This window comes from Lissotriton vulgaris, chromosome 11 (genome assembly GCF_964263255.1).
Source record: "Lissotriton vulgaris chromosome 11, aLisVul1.2, whole genome shotgun sequence".
NCBI classification, from domain to species: domain Eukaryota; kingdom Metazoa; phylum Chordata; class Amphibia; order Caudata; family Salamandridae; genus Lissotriton; species Lissotriton vulgaris.
In genome coordinates this window covers 947817141-947827210 of record NC_141699.1, presented here as the reverse complement: position 1 = coordinate 947827210, position 10070 = coordinate 947817141, and positions in this window count along the sequence as shown.

The window sequence follows — 10070 nt, the reverse complement described above, 5'->3', positions numbered from 1 at the left end:
AAAAATACAGGAACAAACACCACACAGTACCATACAAAGAATAGAAACCAACCCCACATAAAAACTAATACAGCACGCTATGTGAAAGTGAACTCAGCATGTTCATAAAGTGATCACATATTTTAGAAAATATTCATTTCGTGAAACCATGATGCAGTGTTAGAGGCTTAGCTTATGAGTAGCTTCAAATAGAATGAAAACACAAAACAGGTATTACAGCAAATTTTGCCTGAAGCGGGCACCAATGCATTGTATATTCCATACCTTCCAAATACATATACAGGGTAAATTTACGCGATGAAAACTGCCCAGATTTGAAAATGTGGGATACTGTTTTTTTTCAGCTGAAACACGCTAATGAGGGCCACTTTCATTTTAATGCCCAGATGTATTTGCTGTGCTAGTCCGACCCTGGCTGTTCCACGTATTCCGAGTGAATTTATCAATAAATAACACATGACTCAACCCCCAGTGGCTCCAAGTGCCCTGTTGGTCCAGTGTCACTCCGAACTGAAGGAGTTCTTGCTGGGTCGGAGGTGCACTCACACAGAGCTGTTTACATAACGTGCTCGCCGTGCAAACCGTAGCAGCCCTCTCAATTGACTCCAGCGACGCCATTTAAACTTATTTTAATTAATGTTTAACCTATCGCAGATACTGTTTTTAACACTCCGTCGATCGTCAGCCCCTCCTTATCCTCTCACTCCCAAATATACAATTTGGCACCAGCATGACTGAGCTAAACTGTGTGAATCAGGCGAGTGACGAAGGTGCTGGTGCTGACACGTTTGTGTCTAATCAGAGGCCAGTCACTCCTCTGATGTCCCTACTTGTTCGGTGTGCAGGGGAACGCCAGTTCTCTTGTGTCAGTGAATTAACGAGACACGCGTTTGTGCCTGCTTACTGGCACTAGGACTATGAGAGATGGAAACAAACATACAAACTACTGCCACAAACGGATGAGAGAAACTCGCACTTTATTTACTCGGAACTTTTATACAGAATGGAAAGCATGACTGTATTTGCGGCTTAATTGGGTTACATGTTACAACTCATTTACACACAGTCACAGAGGTCCTTATTTAAGGCAACCCAAGGAACGTGCCAACAAATTACAGTCTTCAGAGTTTATTCGATGTTATATTGTTTTCATTTTTTTTTTTTTTTTATTAAATTTTTGAAAACCTTTATTAGTACCAGAACACACAGCTATTCAGCCCGACATCCCGGAGGCAGGGCAGCAAGAATAAAGGAGAAAAATAGTGTCAAACAGTTGAGACAGAATCTGCGAAGGTTATTTTTATATTAAATAAATACAACAAACAGGCGCCCGCGGGCGCGAAAGTGGCAGTGCGTAGAATGTGACGCTGGGTGTCAGGGATGGGTGGGGAGATGAGGCAGGGAAACACGTATCAAGGATAAGTTACAGAATGGAAAAGAGGCGGGAGGGGGAAGGTATCAGGAGAATATAATATACTAGATCCCAGTTGGCGTCACAGGTTAGGGAGAAGCATTATCATGTTGGCTAATTGGCTCAGGCGGTAAGCACACATCCCCCCTATATTCATTCCATGCTCCCCAAATTTTAGTCCAAGTTCGAGGTCTCCCTCTGGCCACATAGACTGTCTTCTCCCTAAACATACACCAGTCCATGTTGGCCTTCCACTGTACCAGCAGGGGGGCATCAGCCGCACCCCATCTCTGGGCTATGTCCCTCTTAGCTACCATGTTCCCAAGGGTAACCCATCTAGTCTGTGCAACGTTGTGGTCGGAAGGCTCCCATACGTTCAAGAGGCATCGACGGGCTTCCGCATGGGCAGTCACGCCAGTAACCTCCTCCATAACGCGGTGCACCCTTCTCCAGTAGGAGGCGATCACCGGGCAGTCCCAGAGGATGTGTAGAAAAGTGGCAGGAGCTCCACAGCCCCTGCGGCAGAGACCGTCAGGCGAGAAACCCATGCGCATCAATCGGGGCCCTGTCATATACACCCGGTGCAAGACCTTAAACTGTCTGAGGCGAAGACGGGAAGAAATGGCAACCTCCTTAGGAGAGGAAACCGCGCTCTGCCAATCCTCGTCGTCTAATTCAAGGCCGTCCGCCACCCACTGGTCTCTCAAACTAAGGAGGAGGTCCGTGCGTGCATTGATCAACTTCTTATATGAAAGTGAGATTGCGCTGTCCGGCATGTGCCCATCTAGGATCCTGTCTTCCAGTGGGGAACTTTCGGGAATGACGCCGTCCGGCGGAGAGGCCGAAAGCAGCGCATGTCGCAGCTGAGCGTAGCGAAAAAACTCCGTCACGCCCAGCTGGTACTCAGCTTGTAACTGGGGGAAGGTCTTAATCAAGCCCTTGGAGAGCATGTCGCCAACCCTGCTGATGCCGATAAGGTCCCACCTATCAAATCCCTTGGTGTGCCATAGTCTACCCAGGATGTCGGAATCAAAGAGGGGAGTGAACCTCGTGAGTCTGCCCTGCCACCCTTGTGCCTTAGTAACCGCTCGCCAGGTGCGGACAGCCGTGCGGGTAGGACCCGTCAACCGTCGGTCAAAAGATTTGGAGTATAGGGCCCGATAGTAATTACCATCGCCCATCAGCCACCTATCCATGGCATAACCGGGGCTCACCACTGGGCCATAGAAGCCATGGTTTAGGGCAGCTAGCTGCGAAGCCCAGTAGTAACGGCGCACGTCTGGGAGGGCGATGCCCCCATCGTACCAGGGGAGCGTGAGTTTATGAAAGGCCACGCGGGGGCGACCCTCCCAGAGGAGGGCACGGAGAAGGCCTTCAAGGTCACGAAAATAGCGGGCTGGGACAGGGTCTTGAGCATTTTGGAGTACGTACAGGAACCTGGGCAAGGACATCATCTTGAAGAGAGCGGCACGGCCAAGGAGGGAGAGTGGCAGATTGCGCCAGCTGTCTACGTCACGCCGCAGCCGCTGAAGAGGAGGAAGCAGGTTGTTGTTATGCCTTAACTTGGGATTACCCGAGATGTAAATGCCCAGGTATTTGAAACCTCGCGTGGCAATCTGAATACCGCAGCCTCTAGGGAGACGCGGAGTATCCCCCTTGAGGACATATAGGGAGGACTTGGCCCAGTTGATAATCAGGCCAGAGTACCGCCCAAAAAGTCTGATGACATCACAGGCCACGATGAGGGATCTGCAGGGGGAAGTCAGGTAAAGCAGTATATCGTCAGCATACAGGGAGACCCTGTCTTCAAAGCCAGGGGCCCATGTAATGCCTCGTAAGTCAGGGTGCGAGCGCAATAAAGCAGCAAGTGGTTCGAGGGCCAAGGCAAACAAAAGGGGGGACAGGGGGCAACCCTGTCTGGTACCTCGACGTAGGGGAAATGGCGCTGAGAGGCGACCATTGACCGTGACATTGGCCATCGGGTCCGCATACAAGAGCTTCACCCAGCTCACAAAGACGGGCCCAAACCCGAATTTGGTCAGCACTGCCCACAGGTACGGCCATTCGAGCGAGTCGAAGGCCATAGTGGCATCCAGGGACGCCAGGACAGCCGGCTCCTCAAGAGTGTGGGCCCTGGCCATGACACCATGGAGGCGGCGCAAGTTGAGGGCAGTGTTTCGGTGGGGGATGAATCCAGACTGATCAGGGTGCACGAGATCGGCAATGACTCCAATCAGGCGGTTAGCCAGCAACTTGGCGAGGACCTTGGGCTCCACGTTAAGGAGAGAGATAGGACGGTATGAGCGACAGACATCCCGTGGCTTACCCTCCTTGTGGATGACCACGATGGTAGCTAGTCGTTGATCCAGGGGGAGAGAGCCTCTCTCAAAGGACTCCAAGAACATTCTACGGAGATGTGGGGAGACCGCGTCCGAACGGATCTTGTATAATTCCACCGGTATACCGTTAGGCCCGGAGGCCTTTCCGGTCCTTAGGGAGCGGATCGCAAGGTCAATCTCTTCAGCAGTGATGTCCCTATCCAAGTCCTCCCTCTCCTCCTCGGAAAGACTGGGCAGGTCAATATCGGAGAGGAAGGCCGACGAGTCCGCCTCCGAAAAGTCAGAGGCAGACTCATAGACCCCCTGAAAGTAGCCAGCGAATGAATCAACAATGGCGCTAGGGTCCGTAAGGACCACACCGTCATCTCCGATGAGCTCGGGCACCACACGGCTGGCCATCTCCCTTCTGTCAAGCCAAGCCAACAACTTCCCAGCCTTATCGCCCACATCATAAATACGGCCTCGCTGTTCCTTGGCCAGGACAAGAGCGGCATTAGTGGCCAGGTCGTGGTACTCTGCTTGTTTCAGCGAGAGAGTATGGAGGGCAGAGGGGTCCGGCTCGGGTCCCAGTTGGGCCTCAAGGCGCAGAACTTCCTGCTCGATAGCCAGCATGTCAGAGTCTTTAGTTCGACGGGTCTCAGCGATGAGCGCCTGGGCCTCGCCACGGAGCACCGTCTTAAAAGCTTCCCAGAGTGTAACGGCCGACCTCACCGAGCCCATGTTCTCGGAGAAGTAAAGATCAATAGCTTTGGCCAGGAGGGAGCGGGTCTTGAAATCACGAAAATACCACAGATTGATCACTGCCGGGCGTTCCGACAGAGTCGCTCCAAAGTCAAAGGAGACCCACAACGGGGAGTGATCGGAAATGCCCCGCGCTAGAAAGCGGGCTTCGGAAACAGCCAGTGCGTCCGATGCCAATGTGAGAACATAGTCGATGCGCAAGAGACTTCCGTGTGCACCCGATAGGAAGGAAAATTGACGGAGCGTGGGATGCAAAAGTCGCCACCCGTCCACCAAACCAGTAGACTCAAGGAAGGACGGCAGCCACATCTGCGGGCCACGTAAGTCGCGGGGCGGTTGGCGATCAAGCTGACCGGAGCAAACTGAATTAAAGTCACCCCCCACTATCAAACGACCAGCCGGCATAGACAAAATGGCACCACCAAGGTCTTGAAAAGTACTAGACTGGAGCCCTGGGGGGACGTACATAGAAAACAACGTGAGGGAACGCCCTTCCCATCTACCAGCTACGGCGGCGTACCGCCCCCTATCATCAATCAAAGTGGTCTCTATCTCTAGGGGAAGGGACGCGCGCACAAGTATGCCCGCCCCCCGGGAGCCGGAAGAGAACCCCGAATGTGCCACCATTTTATAACCCTTACGATTCAGAGCTTTACAAGCGTTACCCACCAAGTGCGTCTCCTGAAGAAGGACAATATCTGGCATATGCCGTTTAATCAATTGTATCACCACCCCTCTCTTGATTCGATCACCCAACCCGTTAACATTCCAACTGAGAATTCTTAACATCCTACCCCTCATCCCTCCACTGCCCGCCCCACCCAAAGCCCAAAGACACCCGCATCAAAAACAGTTCAGGAGCACCAATGTCCCATTGCCACGTTAGAGAAAGAAAAAGGAAAACGACACAAACCATAACTGTACCCAACAAACCCCCCACCCTGCACCCCTGCATTAGACTAAGAAGCCCCCCCAACCAGCAGTGTGCCTGTCGCCCCATTAACTACTCTACAAAAGACCCAGAGGAGTGAGGAATCCCCGTGAAGTCGTCCCGCCACCCACCATGTAAAGAAAGGAGAGAATAGTAAGCATCAAAAACACCAGTCCGGCGGTCATCCGAGGCAGGGGTAGCATCAGCTCCCAGGTCATTCTTGCCGCTCCGCTCCGCCCGAGGCGCCTCCAACATCATCTTCTTGCTCATAACGCGCAGGCGAAACAGTGTCCAGCCATTCGCTGACGTTCTCAGGATAGTCAAAAAAGAAGGCACGTCCCCTGTGTTCCACACGGAGCTTCGCAGGGAACTGCATGGAGTACTTGAGACCCATGTCTCTGAGGCGTCTCTTCACCCCCGCGTAGCTCAGCCGCTGACGTTGTACCATCCTGGTGAAGTCAGGGTAGAAGTGCACCTCCGCATTTTGGTAGTGAAGTGGTCCGTGCGACCTGGATGCCTGGAGGATCGCATCTCGGTCTCTGAAATTGAGGAGGCGCGCCACAATCGGTCGCGGCGACGCTCCCGTTTTAGGTGGTCCCCCTGGCACACGGTGGGCACGTTCCACTGAGAAGAAATTACTCAGTCCAGAGGGCGCCAAATGAGTCTTAATCAGGTCCTCCACAAACAGGTCCGCTGCGCCATTCTCTGACCCTTCCGGAACCCCTACTATGCGGACGTTCTGCCGCCTGGCTCGCCCCTCAAAGTCCTCCAGCCGCTTTGAGAACAGATCAGTAGTCGATCGCAGGTTACGGACCTCAGTCTGCAGTTCAGAGACATCCGAGTTCAGGCTGGCGGTCTTGATGTCGAGAGTTTTCACACGCTCATTTGTCTTGCCCAAGTCGGCCCTGATGAGGGTAATGTCAATAGCCATGGAGTCCACTTTATGAGACAGAGTCTCGTGCTGCTGCTGTACGTCGGCACGGAGGCTAGTGATGGCACCCATGATGTCCATGAGGGTAGGATCCGAGCCGTCCGGCGGGCTAGTCGATGGGGTCCCTTTAGCGACGGCCCCAGATGTAGGTGGCGACTTGAGGTTTACATATCGCTCCATGCGATTGTTCTGAGTTTGCGATTTGCCCCGACCACCTTTGTTCGATGCCCTGTCCGGATCGCCTCTGCCCGCCATGATGGGTATGCGAGGACAAAGGCAAGGTGGCAGCAGGTCTGGGTCCACAGCCGAGAGGCAGACGGACAAGAGGTCTCGACCAGGCCGACGAGGGCGAGGCAGGAGCGCAGTGTCTTCGCCAAGGAGGCGGCAGGCGGGCACCGCACAGTTCGGTCAGGCGGAGTGACGAAGTGACGAAGTCCGGAGGGACAATGGCACCGTCACGGAGCGGAGTTCAGCTCGACGTAACTTTGCTCAGGAGCCACCGATTTGGAAGCCGATTGCAGTCCCCGCCTCTGTAGGCCGTCAGCATTACAGTCCCACCAGCGTGGGTCAGGATTTCGGACAGGATAGTTGCGGTGGATCGGACGGTCCACGGAGCTCCGAGCTTACGTGGCCATCTTGGTCGCCCGCGAAGCTCCTCCCTATTGTTTTCATTTTTAATTATTATGTATGGCACTCACCACATGGGAAGGAAGTCGGAACGGGAAACCAAGAATCAGGCGTGAGCGCTCTCACTGCACAGGACCATCTCTTCCCAGAGCAAGGGCAGGTGGCACGGCGACATTGCAGTCCCACCTGCCCCATCACAGTCAGGCACGGGTTGCCAAACCCAGCCGCAAGAAGAGCTCAGAGCATCCATAGAAGCACCAAGCACCTGAATGCCTCTGCCAATGGACCCGAGCCGGCGCACAAGGAGGCATGCATGAGCTGACCATCCCGGGTGACAGGGTAAAGGAGTACCGGCGCGTGGCGCAACACAAACCACCTCAACCCCCAGACTAGAGAGCTTCTTCTTCACCCCTCTGAAACCCGCCTCCATAACGAAATCCCCCTCACTCCGAAGCCGGCAGAGACAGGCAACATTTAAATACTTAAGTATAATTTACATGAGATATGTATGTATGTATGTATGTATGTATGTATGTATAGGCGTTCTTTTATAGCACTATAACTGTCACCCGACGGGCATCCTGGCGCTTAGACTGTTATGACACAATACATGATGTTTCCAGCTTCCAATATATTTACATTCTTCTGGGGAACAGATGGGTCTTTAATGCTTTTTTAAAGGAAGAAAAATCTTCCAGGCCCCTCAGGCCTAGCGGTAGAGAATTCCACAGCCGCGCTGCGGTAAACCTGAAGGACCGACCACCCATCCGGGACCTCAGAAACGTGGGTACTACCACCAAGTAAGCCGAAGCTGACCGGAGTGGTCTTGGAGGGATGTACCATGAGAAAAGGTCCTGCAGAGGAGACGGTCCTTGTCCGTGTAGAGCCCTAAAAACCGAACACAAAGCTTTGAAGTTCACCCGTTGAGAGATTGGCAACCAATGGAGGTCCCTAAGTGCCTTGGCAGAAGAGTCCAGGCGGTGTTGCGAGAGTGCCAGTTTGGCAGCAAAATTATGTACTCGTTGGAGTTTTCCTAGCAGAGTAACTTTCATTTTAATGCCCAGATGTATTTGCTGTGCTAGTCCGACCCTGGCTGTTCCACGTATTCCGAGTGAATTTATCAATAAATAACACATGACTCAACCCCCAGTGGCTCCAAGTGCCCTGTTGGTCCAGTGTCACTCCGAACTGAAGGAGTTCTTGCTGGGTCGGAGGTGCACTCACACAGAGCTGTTTACATAACGTGCTCGCCGTGCAAACCGTAGCAGCCCTCTCAATTGACTCCAGCGACGCCATTTAAACTTATTTTAATTAATGTTTAACCTATCGCAGATACTGTTTTTAACACTCCGTCGATCGTCAGCCCCTCCTTATCCTCTCACTCCCAAATATACAATTTGGCACCAGCATGACTGAGCTAAACTGTGTGAATCAGGCGAGTGACGAAGGTGCTGGTGCTGACAAGTTTGTGTCTAATCAGAGGCCAGTCACTCCTCTGATGTCCCTACTTGTTCGGTGTGCAGGGGAACGCCAGTTCTCTTGTGTCAGTGAATTAACGAGACACGCGTTTGTGCCTGCTTACTGGCACTAGGACTATGAGAGATGGAAACAAACATACAAACTACTGCCACAAACGGATGAGAGAAACTCGCACTTTATTTACTCGGAACTTTTATACAGAATGCAAAGCATGACTGTATTTGCGGCTGAATTGGGTTACATGTTACAACTCATTTACACACAGTCACAGAGGTCCTTATTTAAGGCAACCCAAGGAACGTGCCAACAAATTACAGTCTTCAGAGTTTATTCGATGTTATATTGTTTTCATTTTTAATTATTATGTATGGCACTCACCACATGGGAAGGAAGTCGGAACGGGAAACCAAGAATCAGGCGTGAGCGCTCTCACTGCACAGGACCATCTCTTCCCAGAGCAAGGGCAGGTGGCACGGCGACATTGCAGTCCCACCTGCCCCATCACAGTCAGGCACGGGTTGCCAAACCCAGCCGCAAGAAGAGCTCAGAGCATCCATAGAAGCACCAAGCACCTGAATGCCACTGCCAATGGACCCGAGCCGGCGCACAAGGAGGCATGCATGAGCTGACCATCCCGGGTGACAGGGTAAAGGAGTACCGGCGCGTGGCGCAACACAAACCACCTCAACCCCCAGACTAGAGAGCTTCTTCTTCACCCCTCTGAAACCCGCCTCCATAACGAAATCCCCCTCACTCCGAAGCCGGCAGAGACAGGCAACATTTAAATACTTAAGTATAATTTACATGAGATATGTATGTATGTATGTATGTATGTATGTATGTATGTATGTATGTATGTATAGGCGTTCTTTTATAGCACTATAACTGTCACCCGACGGGCATCCTGGCGCTTAGACTGTTATGACACAATACATGATGTTTCCAGCTTCCAATCTATTTACATTGTTCTGGGGAACAGATGGGTCTTTAATGCTTTTTTAAAGGAAGAAAAATCTTCCAGGCCCCTCAGGCCTAGCGGTAGAGAATTCCACAGCCGCGCTGCGGTAAACCTGAAGGACCGACCACCCATCCGGGACCTCAGAAACGTGGGTACTACCACCAAGTAAGCCGAGGCTGACCGGAGTGGTCTTGGAGGGATGTACCATGAGAAAAGGTCCTGCAGAGGAGACGGGCCTTGTCCGTGTAGAGCCCTAAAAACCGAACACAAAGCTTTGAAGTTCACCCGTTGAGAGATTGGCAACCAATGGAGGTCCCTAAGTGCCTTGGCAGAAGAGTCCAGGCGGTGTTGCGAGAGTGCCAGTTTGGCAGCAAAATTATGTACTCGTTGGAGTTTTCCTAGCAGAGTAACTTGTGCCCCCAGCAGTAGTGCTTTGTAGTAGTCGAGACAACTTAAAATTATGCTCCGCACTACCTCTGGTCTGGCCTGTACCGGGAGCAAGGGTAGAATCTTTCGCATTGATCCAAGTAATGCAATACAAGTGGCCACAGTGTTGTTCACTGATGTGTCCAGCTGTAAGTCAGAACTAAACATTACCCCCAAATTCCGAACCGATTCGGCAGGCAGACTACTACCTTGGAAATCAGAAGGCC